Consider the following 24,116-nt stretch of genomic DNA (forward strand, 5'->3'; position numbering starts at 1 on the left):
CACAGAGATAGCATTGCTCGTGATGCTAATAACATCCAGCCCCTTTTCTTTACGTTTTTGTGTTCATAAATATTTCAGCAAGAATTTCTGGCATCTTGCACTCAATGTTTTTTTCCACATACCAGCATTTGAGAAATCAGGAGCATGGAGGTGCTGGGTGAGGAGCAGCTCCCCATGAGCCAGCAACCTGAGCTGGCAGCCTAGAAACCAGCCCTGTGCTGGGCTGCATCCAAAGCAGCGTGGGCAGCAGGGGCAGGGAGGGGATTCTGCCCTCCTGTAGAGAAGAGCTGGGGAGGGACTTTTGACAAAGGCATGGAGTGATAGGATGAGGAAAAGCTGCTTTGGTGTGAGTGTGCTGGGGCCCTGGAGCAGGCTGCCCAGAGAGGTTGTGGAGTCTCCTCTGGAGACTTTCAAGCTCTATCTGGGTTTGTTAGAATAAAATAAACCTTTATTAGAATAAACCAAACCAGGTTGGAAGAGACCTTCAAGATCATCGCGTCCAACCCATCAACCAATCCAACCCACCCAAACAGCTAACCCATGGCACCAAGCACCCCATCAAGTCTCCTTCTGAACACCTTCAATGACGGTGACTCCGCCACCTCCCCGGGCAACCCATTCCAATGGGCAATCACTCTTTCTGTATAGAACTTCTTCCTAGCATCCAACCTGAACCTCCCCTGGCGCAGCCTGAGACTGTGTCCTCTTGTTCTGGTACTGGCTGCCTGGGAGAAGAGACCACCATCCGCCTGGCTACAACCTCCCTTCAGGTAGTTGTAGAGAGTGATAAGGTCACCCCTGAGTCTCCTCTTCTCCAGGCTAAGAAGCCCCAGCTCCCTCAGTCTCTCCTCATAGGGCTTGTGTTCCAAACCCCTCCCCAACTTCGTTGCCCTTCTCTGGACTCGTTCCAGCAAGTCAACATCCTTCCTAAACTGAGGGGCCCAGAACTGGACACAGGACTCGAGGTGTGGCCTAACCAGTGCAGTGTACAGGGGCAGAATGACCTCCCTGCTCCTGCTGGCCACACTGTTCCTAATGCAGGCCAGGATGCCATTGGCCCTCTTGGCTGCCTGGGCACACTGCAGGCTCATGTTCAGCCTACCATCAACCAGCACCCCCAGGTCCCTCTCTGCCTGGCTGCTCTCCAGCCACTCTGACCCCAGCCTGTAGCACTGCATGGGGTTGTTGTGGCCAATGTGCAGAACCCGGCACTTGGATGTGTTCAATCTCATGCCGTTGGATTCTGCCCATCTGTCCAGCCTGTCGAGGTCCCTCTGCAGAGCCTCTCTACCCTCCAGCAGATCAACTCTTGCGCCCAGCTTGGTGTCATCAGCAAATTTACTGATGATGGACTCAATGCCCTCATCCAGATCATCAATAAAGATGTTAAAGAGCACAGGGCCCAGCACTGATCCTTGGGGCACACCACTAGTGACTGGCTGCCAGCTGGATGTGGCACCATTCACCACCACTCTCTGGGCTCGGCCCTCCAGCCAGTTCCTAACCCATCGCAGTGTGCTCCCGTCCAAGCCATGGGCTGACAGCTTGGCCAGCAGTTTGCTATGGGGGACGGTGTCAAAGGCCTTGCTGAGGTCCAGGTCTACATCCACAGGCCTCCCCACATCCACCAGGCGGGTCACCTGATCATAGAAGGAGATCAGGTTGGTCAGGCAGGACCTGCCCTTCCTAAATCCATGCTGGCTAGGCCTGATCCCTTGGCCATCCTGTAAGTGCTGTGTTATTGCACTCAGGATGACCTGTTCCATAATCTTGCCTGGCACTGAGATCAGGCTGACAGGCCTGTAATTCCCTGGCTCATCCAACCGGCCCTTCTTATGGATGGGCACCACGCTGGCCAGCTTCCAGTCCTCTGGGACCTCGCCAGTGAGCCAGGACTGCTGGAAAATTATGGAGAGTGGCTTGGCCAGCTCATCTGCCAGCTCTCTCAGCACCCTAGGATGAATCCCATCTGGTCCCATGGACTTGTGGGGATCCAAGCTGCTAAGCAGAGTTCCAACCACCTCCTCATGGAACATAGGGAAACTGTGCAGCTCCCTGGCTCCTTCTGCCAGCTCTGCAGGCCAGCTGTCAGGAAGACGTTCTGCCCTTCTAGTAAAAATTGAGGCAAAGAAGGTGCTAAGGTCTCTGCCTTTTCCTCGTCCTTTGTTACAACATTTCCTTCCATGTCAATCAAGGAGTGGAGGTTGTCCTTTCCCTTCCTCTTGCTATTGATGTATTTATAGAAGGACTTTTTGTTGTCCTTCACAGTAGAGGCCAGTTTAAGCTCCAAGTGTGCTTTTGCCTCCCTAATTCTCTTCCTACAAGACCTAGCAACATCCTTAAACATTCTGTGGGTTGCCTCCCCTCTCTTCCAAAGGTGGTACACCCTCTTTTTTTCCCTTAGTTCCATTAAAAGTTCATGAACCATCCAGGCTGGCCGTCTGCCCCGGCGGCTCATCTTCCGGCACATTGGCACAGCCTGTCCCTGAGCCTTCAACAATTCTTCATTGAAGTAGGTCCAGCTCTTCTGGACCCCTTTGTATTTAAGGGCTTTATCCCAAGGAACCCTCTGAATTAGTTCCTTAATGTTCACGTGTGATCTGCCCTGGGTGACCCTGCTTTGGCAGCAGGGTGGACTTGATAATCTCCAGAGGTCCCTTCCAGCCCCTACCATTCTATGATTCTGTGATGTCATGTTTCAGTGACTCGGAATATTGTGGGGCAACTGCCCACAGACATATTTTGCCCCTTTAGGAGATTTTACCTTGCTAGGTTTCAGTGGAGGAGGCACTGAAGTTCTGGCCTAATAGCAAGAAAGGGACAGGTTCATTGAGAGTGAAATGCTGCCAATGTTTCATTTTTATAGCAGAGAAGTAACAGGAGGTGTGCAGGGGCTAGAACCACGGTTGTGAGTCCCATGGGCTTTGCTGTGAGTCTCAGAACAGGTCTTGAATGACATCAAAGTCTGTAGGAAATACAGTATTAGAGTTTTCCACCTCTGCAACCATGAGAGCTACTTTAATCTCTGACTAAAATGGGGTCTACAGAGCATCCTCCTCTGCCAGCAGCAGAGCAGGCACAGCACACCATGAGAGGAAAGCATCAGTAGCATTTGGGGCAACTTTACGCTCTGACTTACTAAGTCTTTCATAAAATCAAGCTGGAAGACCTCATTAATATCAACAAGGTGTGTCAGAGGGATTAATCTTGCCATGGTTTGCTGCTCTCCTTCCAGGGCTGGCAGCAAGCTGGGCTTCTTGTTCCCTTGCTGTGCTGGATCTGCACCCAAGCACAGGTGGGGCTTCCTTGGCCTTGTTCTCAGCTCTGAAATGCTGGGTTTCAGCTGCCAAGCTATGATGAATTCCTCCTGCAAAGCACAGATCTGAGCCTTCAAATACTGTGGCTAATCAATTTGGTTAATTTCTTGTGGAATCAGTGAATGAAATTTCCTGACCTGCTCTATGCCTTTCTGCAGGTGTGAACCAGGCAGCAGAACAGTGAGGGGGTTACAGACCTTCTGCAATATTTATGAACACAAATAAAATAGAGAGCTGTAAATTTAGATGTAAACTCTAATCTCATTCAAGGAAGGAAAAACTCTTTATCCCTGAGAAGAGCAGCCTGAGAGGGGATCTAATCAATGCTGATCAATAGCTGAAGGGTGAAGGTCAAGAGGATGGTGGTGTCCAGTGACAGGATGAGGGGCAGTTGGCACAAACTGGAATCCAGGAGGGGTCACTTGAACTTAAGAAGAAACTTTGGCATGAGGGTGCTGGAGCCCTGGAGCAGGCTGCCCAGAGAGGTTGTGAAATATCCTTCTCTGGAGGCTTTCAAAACCTGATTGGACATGTTCCTGTGCAACCTGATCTGGGTGACCCTGCTTAAGCAGAGGGGTTGGACTGGATGATCTCCAGAGGTCCCTTCCAATCCCCACCATTCTGCAATTCTATGATTTCATGGAAGCACAGACAGGAAACTTAGATTGCACCTTCCCAAAAGAGCAGGCAGGTTCACTTAGATCTGAGAGATTAAAGTATTTATGTTTGCCTTATAGTTTAGATTGATACTGGAGATGAGGAAGAGATTATTGACAGGGTGGGGAGACACTGAAACATGTTGCCCAGGGAGGTTGTGGATGCCCCCTCCCTGGAGGTGTTCAAGGCCAGCTTGGTTAGGGGAGGTCTAGTGGGAGGTGTCTCTGCCCATGGCAGGAGGTGGGAACTGGATGATCTTGAATGTCCTTTCCAACCCAACCCATTTTATGATTCTATGATTTTAACCTTTTTGCTTGTGAATCTTCCTTCATGCCAGGGAAACCACTTAAGTCTGGTTCCTGCTTCCATTAGACCAAATGTCAGATTTCCATAGGATTGGTGACAATATTCCACACCTCAGAGACTCACATCCTCTATCTTATTATTTTTAAAGCAGGCTGAAGAACTGGAGAGAAAGCCCTGCCAGAGCAGTGGATCCTAATGACTGCACTGCACAGTGGTTTTGGAAACCAGGACAATTAATGGTCTAACAGAGCGAGACAAGGTGCAGAACAGTCCCGAGGATGGCTCAATAGATTCACTTCAAAGGCAGGCAGAATCCACATCTGGGAAGAGGCAAAGCCTTTGTCTGCAGCTCCCCTGAAGTGAGTGTTTAAATAGTTTTTTTCTTCCTTAACATCTGGGGAAAAAACTCAAGGGACTTGCTGTGTTTGAAGCAAATCTCAAGGTGATCTCATTGAGTGCAGATAGTAAAGGCTGCTGTAAATACAGGGAGGAGATCAAGGCAGCTTTTTCTGCAGGGGCAGGAGCAGTAACAAGGTGTTTCTGCAGCAGCAGTGCCTCACTGCAGTCTGCCAGGACTCCCCAAGGTGCATAAGACCTCCAGAAGTACACACAGAGCAACCCTCCATCTGCTGGGCTCACCATTGTTCCTCTGCCCGGCCTGGAGGTGCTTCTGTATTCTGGTTACAGAATCACAGAATGGTGGGGGCTGGAACGGACCTCTGAAGATCATTGACTCTAACTGCCCTGCTAGAGCAGGGTCACCCAGAGTGAACCACACAACAACAAACCCAAGTGGGTTTGGAATGACTCCAGAGGTAGAGATGTCACCATCTCTTCTGGGCAGCCTGCTTGACGGCTCTGCCAGCCTCATGCTTAGGTGGAGCTTCCTGGGTTCCAGTTTGTGTCCACTGCTCCATGTCCTACCACTGGACATCACTGAAAAGAGTCCAGCCCTGTCCTGATGACCTCCACCCTTTAGCTATTGATCAGCAGTGAATATTCCTCTCTCAGGTTGCTCTTCTCCAGGCTAAAAAGCCCCAGGGCTCTCAGCCTTTCCTCATCAAGTAGATGTTCCAGTTGCCTCATCATCTTAGTGGCTTTCTGCTGGACTCTTTCAGCAGTTCCTTGTCCCTCTTGAACTGGTGAGCCCAGAACTGGACACAGCACTGCAGATGTGGCCTCACCAGGGCAGTCAGGAGAAACTCCCTTGACCTGCTGGCCACATGCTTCTTGTTGCACCCCACAATACTTCTGGCCTTCAGAAGTGTCTGCTCGATCTTGCCCAGGAATGGCGCTGCACTGCACAGAGCAGGCAGTGATGGCTCTCTTGCCTTTATGGCTCTCAAGAAGAATAATTCAGCTGTGGCTATGTTAATGTGCAAGTTAATGTGCAAATAGAATACTTGTCTGACATTCCAAATCTGCTGGAAACCTTGTTAGAAAGAAAAAATTGGAGCCCCCTTCTAAGCACAGTAGGGCTGTAAGATTGCTGGCTGCTAAATCATGGAAAAGAAGAAGAAATGAGAAACTCTTTGGAGGCTAAAGCTGGTTAAGAAGGATTAAAATATATAAACTGATTCATTCAGTGGGGCATATCTGCCAGCTCTGCATGTGCTCATTCTGTGGCTGTTAACTGCTTCTGGCTGTAAAAGATGCATGTGCTGTGCCCAGGCAGGGAGAGCAGGAGCTGCACTTCCTATGCCGTGTGCTCTGCTCCTCAGCTTTCATCCAGGCTGAGCTTAGAGACATAGGTTTAGAGACTCCTTTGGCTTGGAGGTCATCGAGTCCAATCATCAACACACCACCACCATGACCCCTAAACCATGGCCTCAAGTGCCATGGCCACACATTTCTGGAACACCTGCAGGGATGGGGAGTCCACCACCTCCTTAGGCAGCCTGTGCCAATCTCTGACCACTCTTGCAGCAAAAAAATTTTTCCTCATCTCCAACCTAACCCTCCCCTGGCACAACTTCAGGCCATTTCCTCTCCTTCTATCACCTGATGTAAGGAGAAGAGACCAACCCCCACTTCACTGCAACTTCCCTTTAGGGAGCTGTAGAGAGCCAGATTTCACCTCAGCCTCTGCTTCTCCAAGGAGGTTTGTTTAACCCCACGTCCCTCAGCTGCTCTTCACCAGCCCTGTTCTCCAGACCCTTACTTCAGCTTCTCTGCCCTTCTCTGGACCTGCTCCAGCCCCTCAATGTCCTTCTGGGAGTGAGGACCCCAAAACTGAACCCAGCACTCCAGATGTGGCCTCCCCAGAGCTGAGTGCAGGAGGACAATCCCTGCCCTGCTCCTGCTGGCCACACCATTGCTGATCCAGGCCAGGATGCTGGTGGCCTTCTTGGCCATCTGAGCACACCCTGACTCATCTGCAGCTGCTGTCACCCAGCACACCCAGGCCTTCCTGTGCTAGGCAGTATGCAGCCCCTCTGCCCCAGCTTGGAGCCTTCATGGGGTTATAGTGACCCAAGTGCAGGATCAGCCCTTGGCCTTGCTGAACCTCATACAACTGACCTCAGCCTATGGATCCAGCCTAGCCAGATCCCTTTGCAGAGCTTTCCTACCCTCAAGCAGATCAACACTGCCACCCAATATAGTGTCATCTGCAAACTTACTGAGAGTGATGCCAGCTTCTATCTGGAAAACCTAGGCTGATGCTGTGAAATAATGTTGGTGATGGTGGAGATATGATTCTAGTCCATTCCTACTGCAGGTTACATGTGTTTGGTAAATACTCAACTGCTGTCCCAAATCAAACCCCAGAGACCTTCCTGAATGTTGACAGCTGAGCTGGTGAATTTGCCCTTGCTAATATCCAGCTGCCTTTTGAATGCATGAAATGTGCCTGAAGTCCTTCCTACAGCCTACACTGAAAACCAGCTCTGAATGCAGGAAGCACCTGAGACTCTGGAGTGCATCACCAGGTACACAACAGGGCACTCTTCAGGTCTTGGCCAGCAAGGTTGGCTACCATTGCATGGATGGAAGCTTGATCTACAGCATCAGAGCAATCTGCAGATCTTTAAGTTCAAGTGAAACCTCCTGGGTTCAAGTTTGTACCTGTTGCTCCTTGTCCTGTCACTGGGCACCACTAAAAAGAACCTGGTCCCATTCTCTTGGCCCCCACCCTTTAGATATTGAAAGTTATTGATCAGATCCCCTCTGGGGCTGCTCTTCTCCAGCCTCAACAGCCCCAGGACTCTCAGCCTCTCCTCCTGAGAGCAATGCTTCAGTCCCCTCAGCATACTTCTGACCCTCCATTTGACCCTCTGCAGTGTTCCCTGTCCCTTTTGAACTCAGGAGCCCAGAACTGGACACAGTACTGCAGGTGTGGCATCACCAGGGCCACACTCTTCTCAGTGCATCCCTTCTTGGCCACAAGGGCACATTGCTGGCCCATGGTGAGCTTCTTGTCCACCAGCACTCCCAGATCCTTCTCCACAGAGCTGCTCTCTAGCAGATCACTGCTCAGCTGTACTGGTGCAGGGGTTGTTCATCCCCAGCTGCAGGACCTTCCACTTGCCCTTGTTGAACTCCATGAGGTTCTCCTTTTCCCAGCTCTCCAGCACCAGAACATTGTTTCTCTGGAGCACTGCAGAGCCCAAACCCCATGGCTGTAATGTCCTGACTGAGGAGAGTATGAAGCACCTGCTTAACTTTGAGCACTGGCTTCAGTGTATTTAAAGTTAATCAAGTGCTTAAGCTTTTTTTCCTCTGTAGGGATTCTTCCCTGCATAAGGGCCTAAGAGAAAATAGGTGAGAGATAAAGAGCTGCTGTAATGAGGCTGTAGATGGGCCAAGGAGAAGGGGATTATGAATGCTTTCAGGTTGAGGGAGGACTGGGGTTTGAATATCCACCTCCTACAGCGAGACATGAAAGACTTCTGGTAAACGTGCTAAATCTCATCAGGTCCATTTAATGTCATTATCTTTAACAGAAGTGCCTTTGCACTCTGAGAGTCCACCAGGACAGGAGGTGGGCCAGGCAGGCTGCTGTGGAAGGAGAGCGTGTTCCTTCTGCAAGGATGAGGCTCCCTCCTGCTGTGCTCTGCAGCCTTGGTCTCCAGTAAACACGGAGCTGCTGCCCGTTTTAATCTCTGGGAAAATCTTGACATTGCCTTGGGGGTGGTAAAAACACAGCTCCGTGGCACAGCTGAGCTGTGAAATTGAGTGAGGTTCTCTGAACCAGAGTGGTAGAGATGAGTGTGGGAAAAGCTGTTGTGCAAGCTCTGGTTTGTTGGCAGTGCTTACAATAATGGGTGAGAAAGACCACAAAGCTGCAGAGCAGAAGAAAGCTTTGTATGAACACTTGGATGGGGCTGAGAACCAGGCGTTCTGCTGCTCAGCAGTCTTTATTGTTCAGAGAATCACAGAGCCATAGAATGGTTTGGATTGCAAGGGATCTCCCACTCAACCAGCTTGCTCAAAGCTCCATCCAGCCTGGCCCTGAACACTTCCAGGGAGGGGATTTTCACAGCCCCCCTGGTTTCACAGAATCACAGAATGTTAGGGGCTGGAAGGGACCTTGAGAGATCATCTAGTCCAGCCCCCCTTCCAAAGCAGGATCACCTATACCAGGCCACGCAGGAACTCATCCAGGCAGGTCTTGAATATCTCCAGAGAGGGAGACTCCACAACCCCCCTGGGCAGCCTGTTCCAGTGTTCTGTCACCCTCACAGTGAAAAAATTCTTCCTCCTGTTTCCATGGAACATCCTATGCCTCAGCTTCTACCCATTGCCCCTTGTCCTGTCATTGGGCATCACCAAGCAGAGCCTGACTCCATCCTCTTGGCACTCATCCTTTACTTATTTATAAACATTAATGAGGCCACCCCTTAGTCTCCTCCAAGCTGAAGACCTCCAGCTCCCTCAGTCTCTCCTCGTAGGGAAGATGTTCCACTCCCTTAATCATTTTCGTGGTTTCTCCCACTCTCTTGCTAACTCCTTGCTGTGGACACTGGGGACACCTCTCTTTGATTGTTTCTGACCTGAAAGGGCAAGTTCAAGTAGTTGATTTAATCAGAGCCGTTTAATTTTAACCACAGCTTAGGGTATGTGGGTGCTGCAGAGAGCATTTGTCAAAGCAAGAATGTCAGGGATCCCTGACCCCAAAACCTCAGCAGCTTTTATTGTAAGCACTTTGTGATGCCTAAATACCCTAGCAGTGAGTCTTTAATACAGCATCTTGTATGAAGTTTGGATGTGGTCAACAGCAGATTTTATCTTTGAAGGTTTATTTGGGAACATCTAGGCTGGAGGTGAGGAAGAAATTCTTGACAGTGAGGGTGGGGAGACACTGGAACAGGTTGCCCAGGGAGGTTGTGGATGTCCCTTCCCTGCAGGTGTTCAAGGCCAGGTTGGATGAGGCCTTGAGCAAGCTGGGCTAGTGGGAGGTGTCCCTGCCCATGGCAAGGGGTTGGAACTGGATGATCTTTGAGATTCCTTCCAACCAAAGCATTCTGAGATTCTAGGGACATTTAATTTTAAATAGGTCAAAGACAGAAGGACTCTGTGCAGGAAATCCAAAGGAATGTTTTGTTGAAAAGCCCTTCAGGATCACCCAGTCCAAACATTCTCTAACTCTGCAAAGGCTGGAGCTAACCTCTGGCCCTCAGCACCACATCTCTGCCTCTTGGGAGACACCTCCAGGGATGGTGACTCCACCACCTACCTGGGCAGCCTGTTCCAATCCCCAACCACTCCTGCAGCAAGGAAATTTTTTTCTCATCTCCAATCTAAATATCCCCTGGTGTAACCAGAAGCCATTTCCTCTCCTCCTGTCCCTTGTTCCTAGGGAAAAGAGACCAACCCCCACCTGGCTCCAGTCTCCTTTCAGGGAGCTGTAGAGATCAATGAGGTCTCCCTTTGGCCTCCACTTCTCCACACTAAACACCCCCAGGTCCCTCAGCTACTCCTCACCAGCCCTGTTCTCCAGACCCTTCCCCAGCTTCCTTGTTCTTCTCTGGACCTGCTCCAGCCCCTCAATGTCCTTCTTAGAGTAAAGGCCCCAAAATTCAGGACTCAAGGTGTGGCCTCCCCAGTGCTGAGCACAGGGGCAGTGGGGAGCAGATTCCCCCTTCTCATACCAGCCCCACACTTCCAGTTCACCCTGTGGGTGCTCTCCTGTGGCTTCAGGAATGGAGGAGCGCTCAGAGGACTGCAGCTGTCTGCTCAAAACCAAAGCCATGCATCATATTTCCAGCTTTTGTTTCTTACAGTGTGCTCCAGGATCTTCTTTCTTCCTTGCAGTATGGGAAAGCAAACAACCTAAGCCAAGTCACTGCTGGAATGTGGATTCTGTTTGTCTGATGCTTTCCAAAACCCAAGCTCACCCCCATCCATCCGCAGCGGTGCCTTTCCCCTCACAGGTAGAAAATGAATTGGGGAGTTGCTCATCCTGAAGGAATCCAGCTAATTTCAGAAGTAATAAATTAGGCATATTCCCCCAGGATCAGGGCACATCATCAGTCAATGAGCAGGATTAATTTAGATCTCAATATTTCTGCTCTCCATAATCTTTGCTTCTGGTGCATATTAGAGAGTGTTTTGCCCCACACAATCAGCCCAGGCGTTATCAGTGTTCATCTCACCTCTGATTTCATTTTCCCAGTGCTTTAATAATGAAAAGGTTTTTTATCTGTGTGTGTATCTAAAGGTGATCCTCCCATTTTGAGCAGATGGTTATGTTCACAGTTTTAAGGAAAAAAATGGAATATAGAGTAGGGTGATTCACTGGAAGATACTCCACCACAGTGGGGCTTCTCAGCATGGGCAGCTGGGTACAGAACAAATATTTCCTTCAGAGAGTCAGAGAATGGCAGGGGTTGGAGGGACCTGTAGAGATCATTCAGTCCAACCCCTCTGCTAAAGCAGGGTCACCCACAGCAGCCTGTCCAGGATTGCCTCCAGGTGGGTTTAGAATCTCTCCACAGAAGGAGGCCACAAGCTCTCTGGGCAGCCTGCTCCAGGGCTCTGTCACCTGCAAAGAAAAGAAGTTTTGCTTCATGTTCAGATGGAACTTCCTGTGTTGTAGTTTGTGCCCATTCCCCTTTGTCCTGTCTCTGGGCACCACTGGAAAGAGTCTGGCCTTATCTTCTTGTCCCCTGTCCTTTAAATATTGAGCATTGAGATGATGCCCGCTTGAGAAGATCTTCACTTTGCTCTCAAAAGGATTTCAGATCAGTTTTTCCTCAGTTTCCTAAGATCTATTCCAGAAAAATGGCATTCCTCAAATTTTCCTTCTCTGACTTACTTGGTTTTCCCAGACCAGGGATCCTCACTGGAACAAATAACAACAGTCGATTTGGGTCTGTTTACTTTCTTCTCATTCTCCTGAAGGAAGGACAGAATTGGGGGGGGGAGGAGGGGGGCAGTTGGAAGGGGCCCCTGGACATCATCCAGTCCAACCCCTCTGCTAGTGCAGGATCACCCAGACTAAATCCCACAGGAACACATCCAAGTGGGTTTTGGAATGAATCCAGAGGAGACTCCACAACCTCTCTGAGCAGCCTGTTCCAGGGCTCTGCCAGCCTCCAAATGAAGATTTTTTTCCCATGTTTTCACTCTGGGTGGCCCTGCTCTAGCAGGAGGTTGGACACGATGATCCTTAAAGGTCCCTTTCAACTCAAACCAGTCGATGATTCCATGAAAACCCAGCAAACACCAGCACATATTCTGGCTTACTGATGGGTGCCCCGGAGTTTCCCATCCTTCAAGTAAAACCTCTCTTCCCTTTCTGAATCCACAAGCTCCACTCATGCTTCAACAACAGGACCTTGATGCCACAAATAGCTTTGTGTGGGCTAGGCTCCACACGGAGGACAAACTACTGCTAGGCACAGCAAGATTTTGCTACTGGCCATGCTGGAAGGGAAGTTGAAGTCTCAGCAATGTGGCTTCTTGAACATCAGTGAAGAGCTTCATGTGCAAGACAAGTTTCATCTCACACCTCTTTGTAAACAGACTCAGTGTAGGAAATCCTGGCCCCATTGTGCTGATCTGCAGCTGCCTTCTCATGATCTTTAGAAGTCTTTTCCCCCCTCTGCTTTCAAAATGTTATCAGAAGTAGGATTAATAAAGATACACTGGGGAGCTTCTTATCTCTTAGAGGAATTATGTTTATGATAATAATAATAAAAAAATAAAAGCTTTAATCTTGCAAGAGCAATGGAGGGGGAGGGAAGCCGGAAAGAAGAATCATGTAGGAGGCAGCTAAGAGGTGAGACAGGGGCATTAGAGCTCAGGGATGGTCCCACACCAATCCCCCAGATCCAAATACTTTGAGAATATCTGAAGCCAGATCAAAAACAACCTTGCTCTTCAAATTAGGGATGGATGAGCTGGTTCTGATAAAAGAATATCCACCCTGAGACATTCTGAAACTCAGAGGAGCTGAGTTTACCTTTGACATTAAGATGTGAGCAGCTTTCCTACTTCATGTGTTCAGCCAGATGTGGAAATAACACAGCGTGAAAGACATGGGATGTGGGGCCATGGTTTAGTGGCCATGGTGGTGTTGGGTTGCTGGTTGATCTTAGAGGGCTTTTCCAACCCAAACTATTCTGTGATTCTCTGAAGAAACACTGTAGCTGCCTCAACTGGTGACAAAGAGCAGGAAGCCGGTGGGGCTGCAGGAATGTACTAATGAAGGAATGCTCTTGGAATGTAAACTCAGGTAGGTTTCCAGCAGGCTGTGGGGAGAAGAAACCTGATCCTAGCTGGGGAAGAGGGAATCATACTTCACACTATTCTTAAAGTTACATTCCCAAAAGATAAAGCAGAAAGAAGGCAGGAGAAGTGGCAAGGGATCCATCGTGGACAGAAATGCAACCTGAAGTGTCTCATTGATGTTGGTACCTCTGGAGTGGTGGTGAGGTTCTTGATGTTTGTCTTTCTTTCTTGCTCTCCAGTCTTCTGTTTAGGTTGTAAACTGGCTCTGTAAAATGGAATTAGAAAGACAAAGAGCTACTTAGCTTCTGCCTTAGTTAGGCAGGCTGACCGCAGCCTCATAGAATCAGAGTCATTAAGGTTGGGAAAGCCTTCCAAGATCATATCCAACTGTCAACACAACACCACCATAGCCATTAAACCATGTCCCAAAGAGTCATGGTCACATGTTTCTTGAACACCTCCAGGGATGGTGACTCCACCACCTCCCTGGGCAGCCTGTTCCAATGTTTGATCATGCTTTCAGGAAAGGAATTTTTCCTGATAGCCAACCTAAACTTCCCTTGCTGCAACTTCAGGCCAAGCTGTTTCAGGGCCTCACCACCCTTATGGGAAGAATTTCCTCCTGATGTTTCCTCTCAATCCAGCTTCTTCCAGTTTGAAGCCATTGCCCCTCATCCTGTTACTCCTTTGTCAAAAGTCCCTCTTCAGCTCTCCTGGAGTCCCTTTCAAATCTTGAAGGCTGCTCTAAGGTCTCCCTGGAGCCTTCTCTTCTCCAGGCTGAACAATCCCAACTCTCTCAGCCTGTCCCAATAACAGAGGTACTCCAGCCCTCTGATCATCTTTGTAGCCTCCTTTGGACCCACTCCGACAGGTCCATGTGGGTGCCCCAGAGCTGGACACAGGAGCTGAGGTGAGATCTCAGCAGAGCAGAGTGGCAGAATTGAACTGTCAGAGTTTCAGAGATGCTGTATCGAATCTCTTCAACTCTATCAAGTAGTTTTCCTTTAAGGAAAGGAAACAAACAGCTTTTTGTAGCCTTGGGGGACAGACTGCCTAGTGCTGAAGCCACCAGGTTCCTCCAGCAGGTAGCTGGCAATCACCTGCCAGTCACTGAATGCTTGCTGGCAAGTTTGCCTTCATTAACACACTGAAAAGTCCAGGACTACAATAAATGAAGTGGGACAGTGTTTAAGACATGTTCAGTTTGAAAATAGGCTTAGATGTTGTAGCAATGTGAAAGAAGAGCTTGACAGTGGAATTCCAAACAAGCCCTGCTGTCCTTCTGGCACAGCAGAGGCTCTGGCCAGCCTGATCTAGTGTGGGGTGTCCCTGCCCATGGCAGGGGGGTTGGAACTAGATGATCCTTGTGGTCCCTTCCAACCCTGACTGATACTATGATACTACTATGAAGGTCAGATGGAGCAATCCAGCTCTCCTCAGCTGCTGAATGATCTCAAGAGCAGGTCTGTGCCAGGCAGGGTGCAGGCCAGCATCAGTTGCTCTCTGATTGCAATTCTGCACAAGGGATTTCACACTCAAGGTTGGAGCCTTTTCCTTCTCCAGAAGACAGACTGAGAGGTATCAGATTCTGGAGGGAATAGCTGAGGAACACAAGATGTGAACTATTGACCTGCACCCAGCACAGAAAGCTGTGGGAGATCTGTACCACAGAGACCATTCCCTCTGCACTGGCAGGCACAGGGCTTAGGTTCAGATCTTGCTGTGGTTTTCTTCTGGGTTAGACACTCCGGTCACTCCAGGGAAGGTACTGCAGGCTTACTTCCAGAGTGAACAGAGATGAGGTTAGTTAAAATGAAAATAAGAATTTAATGATTACAGTTGGGATTTTGGTGTTTTGGCTACTCAAAACCAGGGGGATTTTGTAAGAACTTCTCTTAGAGGAATAACAAGAGGTAGTTGTAGGAATTCTGTAAAGCATGTTCTACCATCAAAAATGTGCTTGGTCTGAATGGTGTGGAGAAAACCCTTGTCATTGTGGTAAGCAGGCTCTGCAGAGGGACCTGGCCAGGCTGCATCCATGGGCTGGCCAATGGGATGAGATTCAATAAGGCCAAGTGCTGGGTCCTGTACTTGGGTCACAACAACCCCATGAAGGCTCTAGGCTGGAGGAAGAGTGGCTGCAAACTGCCCAGGAGAGAAAGACCTGGGGGTGCTGGGTGCCAGCAGCTGAAGATGAGCCAGGGTGTGCCCAGGTACCACCAGCATCCTGGCCTGGATCAGCAATGGTGTGGCCAGCAGGAGCAGAGCAGAGATTGTCCCCAGGACTCAGCACCAGGGAGGCTACACCTTGAGAACTGGGTTCAGTTTTGGGGTCCGCACTCCAAGAAGGACATTAAGCTGGAATAGGTCCAGAGAAGGGCAAGGAAGCTGAGGAAGGGTCTGGAGAACAGGGCTGGTGAGGAGCAGCTGAGGCACCTGGGGGTGTTTAGCCTGGAGAAGAGTAGGCTGAGGGGAGACCTCATTGCTCGCTACAGCTCCCTGAAAGGAGGCTGGAGCTAGGTGGGGCTTGAGCTCTTCTTGGAACAAGGGACAGGACAAGAATAGCCTCAAGTTACACCAGGGGAGGTTTAAGGTGGACATTAGGAACAATTTCTTCCCAGAAAGGGTTCTCAGGCACTGTCCCAGGCTACCCAGGGAGGTGGTGGACTCCCCATCCCTGGAGGTATTTAAAAGACCCCTGGATGAGGTGCTGAGGGACACTGGTTTAGTGGCAGAGGCTTAGCAGCAACGGTGGAACTGTGAGCTCTAGGTGACTGATTGGACTTGGTGATCTCTAAGGTCTTTTCCAACCTCAACAGTTCTGTGCTTCTAAGGCTGCTGTTCCTGGTTCAATTCTGCCTTCTCAATTCTCAGCTCTGACTCCCTCTCTTAAGGGATATCTGCAGCAGATAGATAGGTCTTCAGCATGCTGAGCAAGGTTCAGACTTTCAGAGATGAGAGAATGAAGACAGATCTGGATGCCACACAGCACACAATCCAGATTCCCAGTGGTGGCTGTTATTCCAAAATAACTATCAAGTGAAAAGGCAGTAAATCTATCTGATCCACACATGGAATGCTTCCCACATGCAAAAAAAAGGGCTGTTTTCAGGTTAGACAGCAAGCTGATAGGATGGTGCCACACCATAAGCCTGGGGGAAAAAAACAACCTGAGAGACTACCAAATAATTTACAGCAACTTTTGCACAGCTGAGACAGCTGAGCTCAGACATTGTCTGAGAGGACAGTGTCTGGGGAGAGGGGGAGGAAGCAAATCAAATATCTACTGACACAGAAATGTGGGAGCTAAAGAGCAAAAGGAACGGGGGTAACCCTCAGATGACTGAGGGTAAAAGCACATCCCTACAGCTGCACCCATTTGGGGCAGCAGGGAAACTGAAGAGGAGGTTTGGAAGGTAAACTGCTGGGCTTTGTGCAGGGAGCACTAAAGGCAGGGAGAAGGAAGCTTTTTATCAGTGATGGTCTCACTCTGCAGAGAACTTTGAAACTGGCTGCGAAAGGCGAGTGTGGAAACCAAGCTTGTAGATCCTCCATAGCAACCCCATCTGCCATCTTGCACGGGGCTTCCACCTCCCTGAGTCAGTCACTAAGGGGTCCACAAACAAAACCTACTGAAATCCAGTAGAGTGTGGGTGAACCTCTGCCACTGAATCACAGGATGATAGAGGTTGGAAGGGACCTCTGGAGATCATTGAGTCCAACACCCCCTGCTCAAGCAGGGTCACACAGGAACACATCCAGGTGGTATGTCCACAGATGGAGACCCCACCACCACTCTAGGCAGCCTGCTCCAGGTCTCCAGCACCCTTAAATTACAGAAGTTCCTCCTCATGTTCAGATGAACTTCTGATGGTCCAGTTTGTGCCCCTCACCCCTTGTCCTGTCCCTGGGCACCACTGAACAAAGCCTGCTCCCATCCTCCTGCCACCCACCCTTGAACTATTGATCAGCATTGATGAGATCCCCCTCAGGCTGCTCTTCCCCAGACTAAACAGCCCCAATTCTCTCAGCCTTTCCCCATCACAGAGCTGTTCCAGGCCCCTCAGCAGCTTTGTAGCCCTTTGCTGAATGTTTTCATGCAGTTCCCTATCCCTTTTGAACTGGGGAGCCCAGAATTGGACACAATACTCCAGATATGGTCTCATCAGGGCAGAGTAGAGGGGCAGGAAAATCTCCCTTGACCTGCTGGCCACAGTCTTCTTGTTGCATCCCCAGCACACCATTGGCCTTCTTGGCACAGGAACATGTTGCTGGCTCATGATGAAATTTTTGTCCATCTGGACTCCCAAGTCCTTTTCCCAGAGCTGCTCTCCAGCAGGTCAGCTTCCAACCTGAACTGGTGCATGCAGTTGTTCCTCCCTAGGTTCTGGACCTTACTCTTGCCATTGTGGAACTTCACAAGGTTACTCTCTGCCCAGCTCTTCAGCCTGTCCAGGTCTGTCAGGATGGCAGCACAGCCTGATGGGGCATCAACCACTGCTACTAGTTTTGTACCATCAGCAAATTTGCTGAGGGTCTGCTCTGTTCCCTCCCCCAGGTGGTTGATGAGGATGTTGAACAGGACTGGACCCAGTCCATGTGCTTTATCTGGGTGGCATCTGGATTTCAGCTTTGTGTTTGCCCCACAGGCATCTGGTACTGTTTAAAATACACACTTTCCAACTGGACCTTCTAAGCCATCTGGCTGGACACACAGCAATTCAAAGGGTACCTCCTTTAACCCTGAGCAATTCCCTTCCAAAAGCAGCACTGGAGAGTAATCATTGTCATCGTCATTGTCATCATCAGTTCTACTGGTGTTAAGGAGGGGGTAATGGCTGTTGGGGTTGGAATACACATTTTGAGGTAAATAACACAGTTGTTAGACATTTCAAGTGATGTTTTCCACTAAAGCCATGACTTTAGGTGCCTCCCTTCTGGGAAATTGAAAACAAATGACTGTCTCAGGGGTCTAATTATCAGATAGGCTGAGCACTTCTGATCTCTCCACTGCCCCCAAAATACCAGAATCAGAGGAGTGGAGCTGATGATTTAAAGCTCTGATCATACATGGCCATGTTGCTGCACACCAGTCACTCTCTGAGGCCACATTCTGCTCTCTTCTGTCTGGTAACAAACACAGAAAGTCACCCCAAACAACCTTGCCACCCCCAGGGCTGAGATGACATTTCAGTCCCTCTTGTCCCAGAGCCAGCAGTGAGTTTCATTATTCTTCAGGTAAGGGAAGGTTCTATAATGATCCCAAGGACCTTTCTCTGGCCAATATCAGGAGACTAGATGGTCTTTAAGGTCCCTTCCAAACAAAACCATTCTGTCATTCTGTCCTGGAGGTTAGTGTGGTGGGAAGCAGTGTTTATCTGCTGGAGGGTAGGAAGGCTCTACAAAGGGACCTGGACAACCTGGATCCATGGGCTGAGGCCCTCAAGAAAGCTGGGGAGGGACTTCTGACAAGGGCTTGCAGTGACAGGATGAGGGGTGATGGCTTTGAGATGAAAGAGGGGAGATTGAGACTGGAGATGAGGAAGAAATTCTTGACAGTGAGGGTGGGGAGACACTGGAACAAGGTTGTGGATGTCCCCCCCACTGGATCCAAGGCTGTGGATGCTCCCTCCCTGCAGGTGTTGTAGGCCAGGTTGGATGAGGCCTTGAGCAAGCTGGGCTGGTGGGAGGTGTCCCTGCCCATGGCAGGAGGTTGGAGCTGGATGATCTATGAGGTCCCTTCCAACCCAAACCATTCTGTGATTCCATGATTGAATAACCTAGGGTGGGGGCTGGAGCTTTATCATTGCAGAGTAATCACACAGAGAATATGAGAGGAACCAATTCTGCCCCTTACATTAAAAAGAAATAAAACTGAAAAGATTGGAGCCCTAAGAAAGGTTTGCAGACCCTGCTGCAGGCTGCCAGCACAGGCCTGCAGGTGGGAGGTGTTTGCTGAATAGCTGGAATTCTCCTCTGACTCCACTTCTCTGTTTTTCTTGTTTCCCAGGTGATTGGTTCTGGTGTTTTTTGAGCTGTCTGCTGTATCCTGAACATTTTCCATGCATCAGTGACTGGGAGCATTTTAAGCTGGCGTCAAAGACAGGGTCTGTGGGGAAGTCTGCACACAAAGAATCCTTCTTCATTGTTCTGGCTCAGCAGTGATCGTGCCTTTGCCAGCTGCTTCCCCTGCTGCAGCAGCACAACAAACTAAAAATAATCAATCAGATCATGATTTTAGGTGTTTTTCCCCAATCCATATTCTGATTTCCAGAGCCAAAGCACCACTGGATGACAGAAAATTCTCAACTCCATTGGCAGCAGCCATCCAGCAGAGCCCAGCTTGGCAGGCCTGGGCTAATGGCCGTGTAAGGAAGCACAGGAGAGGCCACACAGGAAGATGATACAAATGAGAACCACAGTCATAGACGAGGAGTGAAACACAATGAGATGGGCTGGAGGACACTGGATGTCCTTTGGCATAAGGAACCAACCTCATCTCTGTAAGCTTTGTGCTGGAAAAATGCCCTGACAGAGAATCACAGAATCCCAGCATGGCAGGAGTTGGAAGGGACCTCTGGAGATCATCAAGGCCACCCCATACCAGAGCAGGGTCACCCAGGGCAGGCACACATCCAGATGGGTCTTGAAAGTCTCCAGAGAAGGAGACTCCACCACATCTCTGGGCAGCCTGCTCCAGGGCTCCAGCACCCTCTAATTTTTCTCATGTTGAGGTGGAACTTCACAGAGTTAGGCAGTGACTGGCTGGAGGATAGCCCTGAGGAGAGAGACTTGGGGGTGCTGGTGGACAAAAAGCTCAACATGAGCTCTCAGTGTGCACTTGCAGCCCGCAAAGCCAATCAGATCCTGGGCTGCATCAGGAGAAGTGTGGCTAGCAGGTCGAGGGAGGTGATCCTCCCCCTCTACTCAGCCCTGGTGAGACCCCACCTGGAGTACTGTGTCCAGTTCTGGAGCCCCTATTACAAGAGGGATGTGGAGGTGCTGGAACGTGTCCAGAGAAGGGCCACGAGGATGATCAGAGGGCTGGAGCACCTCTCCTATGAGGACAGACTGAAGGAGTTGGGGCTGTACAGTCTGCAGAAGAGAAGGCTCCGAGGTGACCTAATTGTCGCCTTCCAGTATCTGAAGGGGGCCTACAGGAAGGCTGGGGAAGGACTTCTCAGGATCTCAGGTAGTGATAGGACTAGGGGGAATGGAATGAAGCTGGAGGTGGGGAGATTCAGGCTGGATGTGAGGAGGAGGTTCTTCACCATGAGAGTGGTGAAACCCTGGAATGGGTTGTCCAGGGAGGTGGTCGAGGCCCCGTCCCTGGGGGTGTTTAAGAGCAGGCTGGATGAGGCTCTGTCCAGCCTGGTCTAGTGTGGGGTGTCCCTGCCCATGGCAGGGGGGTTGGAACTAGATGATCCTTGTGGTCCCTTCCAACCCTGAATGAAACTATGAAACTATGAGTTCCCACCTAGGCACACCCTGGCTCATCTTCAGCTGCTGTCACCCAGCATCCCCAGGTTATTTCACTGCTGGGTATTTCCCAGCCTCTCTGCCCCATGCCTGGAGCTTTCATGGGGTTGTTGTGACCCAAGTGCAGGACCCAGCACTTGACCTTATTGAATCTCATTTCATTGGCCTCATACTATTGATCCAGCCTGGCCAGATTCTCTGTAGCCTTCCTTAAAACTCCCTCCCACCTTAGTGTCACCTGCAAACTGGCTAAGGGAGCTTCGATGCCCACATCCAGATCATTGATAAAGACATTAAAGAGAACTGGTCCCAGCACTGAGCCCTGGAGAGCACCACTGCAACTGTCCTCCAACTACAAGCTAGAAAGACGACACTGGTCTAGAAGTGATGCAAAAGAAGGAAGCTGCTCCTGAGGAAAGGGTGAGGAAGGATGGGAGAAGTCCATAGGGAAGATGGTATTTAGTGAAAAGCTGTCTAGGAAACAGCTCCCTTGGGAAGAGTTAATTGCTGCATTCAGGAGACTGTCTCTAGGACGTCTCATAGCTGTCACCTCTTGGGCCACAGATAGGTAAATTCCATTTACTGGCTGTGTAGGAAAACTGAGGTGTGAAACCCAAGGAGTTCATGTGGCAGCCAGGCTTTGGGCAGGCCAGGGGTGTACATGCCCACAAGGTCACTGTGGGTAGCACAGAGGGACAAAGGACAGAGAGTGCAGATTTCATTCTTTCAAGCAAAGGCCAGGGAATTTCAGCAATGTTACACCTGGGTGCTGGAGGGAGACCTGCGCTGAAGCCAGCAGAACCCAACAGAGAGCAGAACTTTTGGAAATAGCTTCTCTGTGATGAAAGGAAGGTTGTGTGCTGTAAGTGAACATCTCTTTCTGAAACAGCCTCTGCTGCCTGTGTTGGTACAATTTTGGACACCAGATGCTCCTGCTTGTCCTCACATTTGAATTCTGAATTTCTTTCTGGGACACACAGGGCTCTGAGGAAAGAAGAAAGATTAATTTGAAAGATATCTTTTCTCTGACAAAGTCAGCCTCTTGCTCTGTTTATCTATGGGCATGGCAGCAGCATGGTTTCTTGAATGGCCTCATTGTTCCAGAGCATTCCCTGAGCAGGAGCTGGACACTCTGTGCTGTCACATTTGCCATGACATGTTGGCTGCTGATGCATCTTGCTGAAGGTTTGGCTGGTCATGCTGGAGAACACTTTGTGGAGGAAATCTCCTGCTGTGGTTGGTACCTTGTCTCTCTGTTCTGGAAGGCTGATCTGTGTGATGAGAGGCTCAATGTAGATGCAGTTGGTGGTGGGGGGGCATCAAGGAGCCTACTGCCTGCTGTTCTGCAGGGGTCTGATAGGGCAAGCAGCCTTCTATCAAGGATGGTTTTCTCCCATTATGCAAAGGGAATTTCTGGACAGGTTGTTCAAAGCCAGGCTGGATGAGGCCTTGAGCAAGCTGGGCTAGTGGAAGGTGTCCCTGCCCATGGCAGGGGGTTGGAATTGGATGATTTTTAAGGGCACTTCCAACCCAACCCATTCTAGGATTGTATGAATCTGTGGAGAGTGAAGAAAAGCAACTTTGTTGATGCCAGAGTCTGGCTGACTTGCTGTGGTGGTGGTGGTAGTGTTTTCTACCTAGACAAGACTTCCTTGTCTGTCTGCATCTCAAGCCGCTGTGGCACCAATCCAGGGTGGAGAGAATCTGATGAGGACCTCTTTGAGAGGTGCAAGCAGAGCTGGGCAGGCCAGAACATGTGGGAGGAGTTGGCACAACGTGAGGGAATGAGGTATCTCCATCTGCAGAAGGCACAGGAAGGACTTGGTGGGAGAGAGGAGCCAAGCTGAGGCTGGTTCTTTGTCACAGAGAAGGGTGTGAAGATGGATTTCCTCATCCAGCACCTACACCATGCAAGCATGTGAGACCATGCATGAAACTGCTGAGGTGGGAGTGCATGGACAGCCTCAGTGCCCCTCAGATCTCTGCTCATTTTGTCTTAAACTTGGGCAAAGTAAAAATGTCAAATAGCTGTGGAACACATCCACAGCCAGAAGACATCACCTGCCTGAGCAGATGAAGCACAGTCAGCAGTAAGGGTGATGGTGGGCAGAGGCTGATCAAAGGTGGAATTTCTTTAGCTTCACTGTTCTGAAGGCAAATGCAGAGTCATGGAATAGGGAGGTTGGAAGGGACCTGTAGAGATCACCCAGGCCAGCCCCCCTGCCAAGGCAGGGTCACCCAGAACAGGTTGTTCAGGAATGCACCCAGACAAGCCTACAACACAAACTGGCTTTGGAAAGCCTGCAGATGGCTGTTTGTGTACAGAAGTTGTAGGGCTTTTGTCTTGTGTGAGCTTGAGCATAGGGAGTTCCAGCAGAGCATGGGGAGGAACTTCTTTACTTTGAGGGTGGTCAAGCACTAGAGCAGGCTGCACAGAGAGGCTGTGGAGTCTCCTTCTCTGGAGTCATTCAAAACCCACCTGGATGCCATCCTGTGCAACCCATCCTGGCAGGGGGGTTGGCCTGGATGATCTCCAGAGGCCCCTTTCAACCCCACCATTCTGTGAGCTTCATAATAATGCATCCCTTCCCTCGCTGGCTAATCATGAGAGGCAGATCTGAGCTGTGCTGAAAGGTGCTACCAGAGGTCAAAGGGAAGATGTCACATCAGCTGTTATCACTCAAAGCACCCAGTTATGGTTAGGGATGTTCACATGGGGTCTGGAGCTGAAGCACACCAAGGAGTCAGAGCTTAGGGCACTTCCTGCAGGGTGGTTGCAATTTTTCTCACAACTCACAACTGGGAAGCCTCGGAAGGGAGGGAAGGGTTGGTTGTACCAGGGCCTGACTCCATTCTTCAAGTGAAACTCCTGCTTAATACAAACAGCTCTGATACCCACCACAAGAATGGCAGAGGGTGCAGATTTACCAGCAATACAGCTCCTGAGACATCTTGAGTGCAGATGTTCCTCAGAGATTCTCTGCTGCTGGCCACGTGTTGCTCGTAGAACACATTCTGTTCTCATGATTCTCCCACTTGAAAAGGAGAGGAATGCCTCAGGATGGAACAAGGAAGGAGAATCCTTCTGAATGTGGTGACAGTTCCCCTTATCTTCTGGTCTGGGATTCAGGTTCCTGCCTAAGGGAGCCTGCATGAGGGGTGGTGAAAGTCCTTATCCTGTCATCTGCAATATTGTTTGCTTCTCCCTGTTTGCTCCTCGTGATGTCAGTTATTAACCTGTCAGTCATCTGCACATGGCATGTGGCCACGTGATGTCATGTGCTGAGGTACATGGCTTATCATGCCAGTCTGGAAAAGGCTCCAGGCTGAGCCTTATTTCTTCATCTAGGTTTTGTATTTTTCTCTTGCTTCAAGCTTCCAGGTTGTTTTTTCTTGACTCATTCCCATCTTACTCAACTTCTTTTTCTTCTTTTCTGACTTGTTTTTTCCTTTAATTTGCTATCTTAGCTCATCTCACTTTTTCTCTCCCACACTGCAGCTCTACTCCACCCATCTCACATCCCTTCAACCCATCTCCTCATTGTTTCCACATCAGGACCATTTTGCTTTTGCCTGCTGTAATCCATGGAGCTCCTCTCAGTCCTCCTGTGTTGGATGTCAGCCACTCTGAAAAGAAAACAGAGATCAGGTGAAGCCCAGACATCTTCATCTTCCCTGCCC

General features: G+C 49.8%; 1 long non-coding RNA gene across 1 annotated transcript in view; it reads left to right on the forward strand.

The window, feature by feature from the left end:
- The window catches only part of LOC137450380 (uncharacterized), a 29,385-nt gene extending 9,683 nt beyond the window's left edge, over positions 1-19,702 (forward strand). The window contains exons 2-3 of the long non-coding RNA XR_010989580.1: positions 4,429-4,639; positions 18,967-19,702. This is a non-coding gene — a long non-coding RNA (uncharacterized lncRNA). The remainder of the gene's footprint in view (positions 1-4,428; positions 4,640-18,966) is intronic.
- Positions 19,703-24,116: the final 4,414 nt, after the last annotated feature.

The sequence above is a fragment of the Melanerpes formicivorus genome, unplaced genomic scaffold, assembly GCF_026170545.1.
Source record: "Melanerpes formicivorus ecotype bairdi unplaced genomic scaffold, bMelFor1.0.p_v2 SCAF_35, whole genome shotgun sequence".
Lineage (NCBI taxonomy): Eukaryota > Metazoa > Chordata > Aves > Piciformes > Picidae > Melanerpes > Melanerpes formicivorus.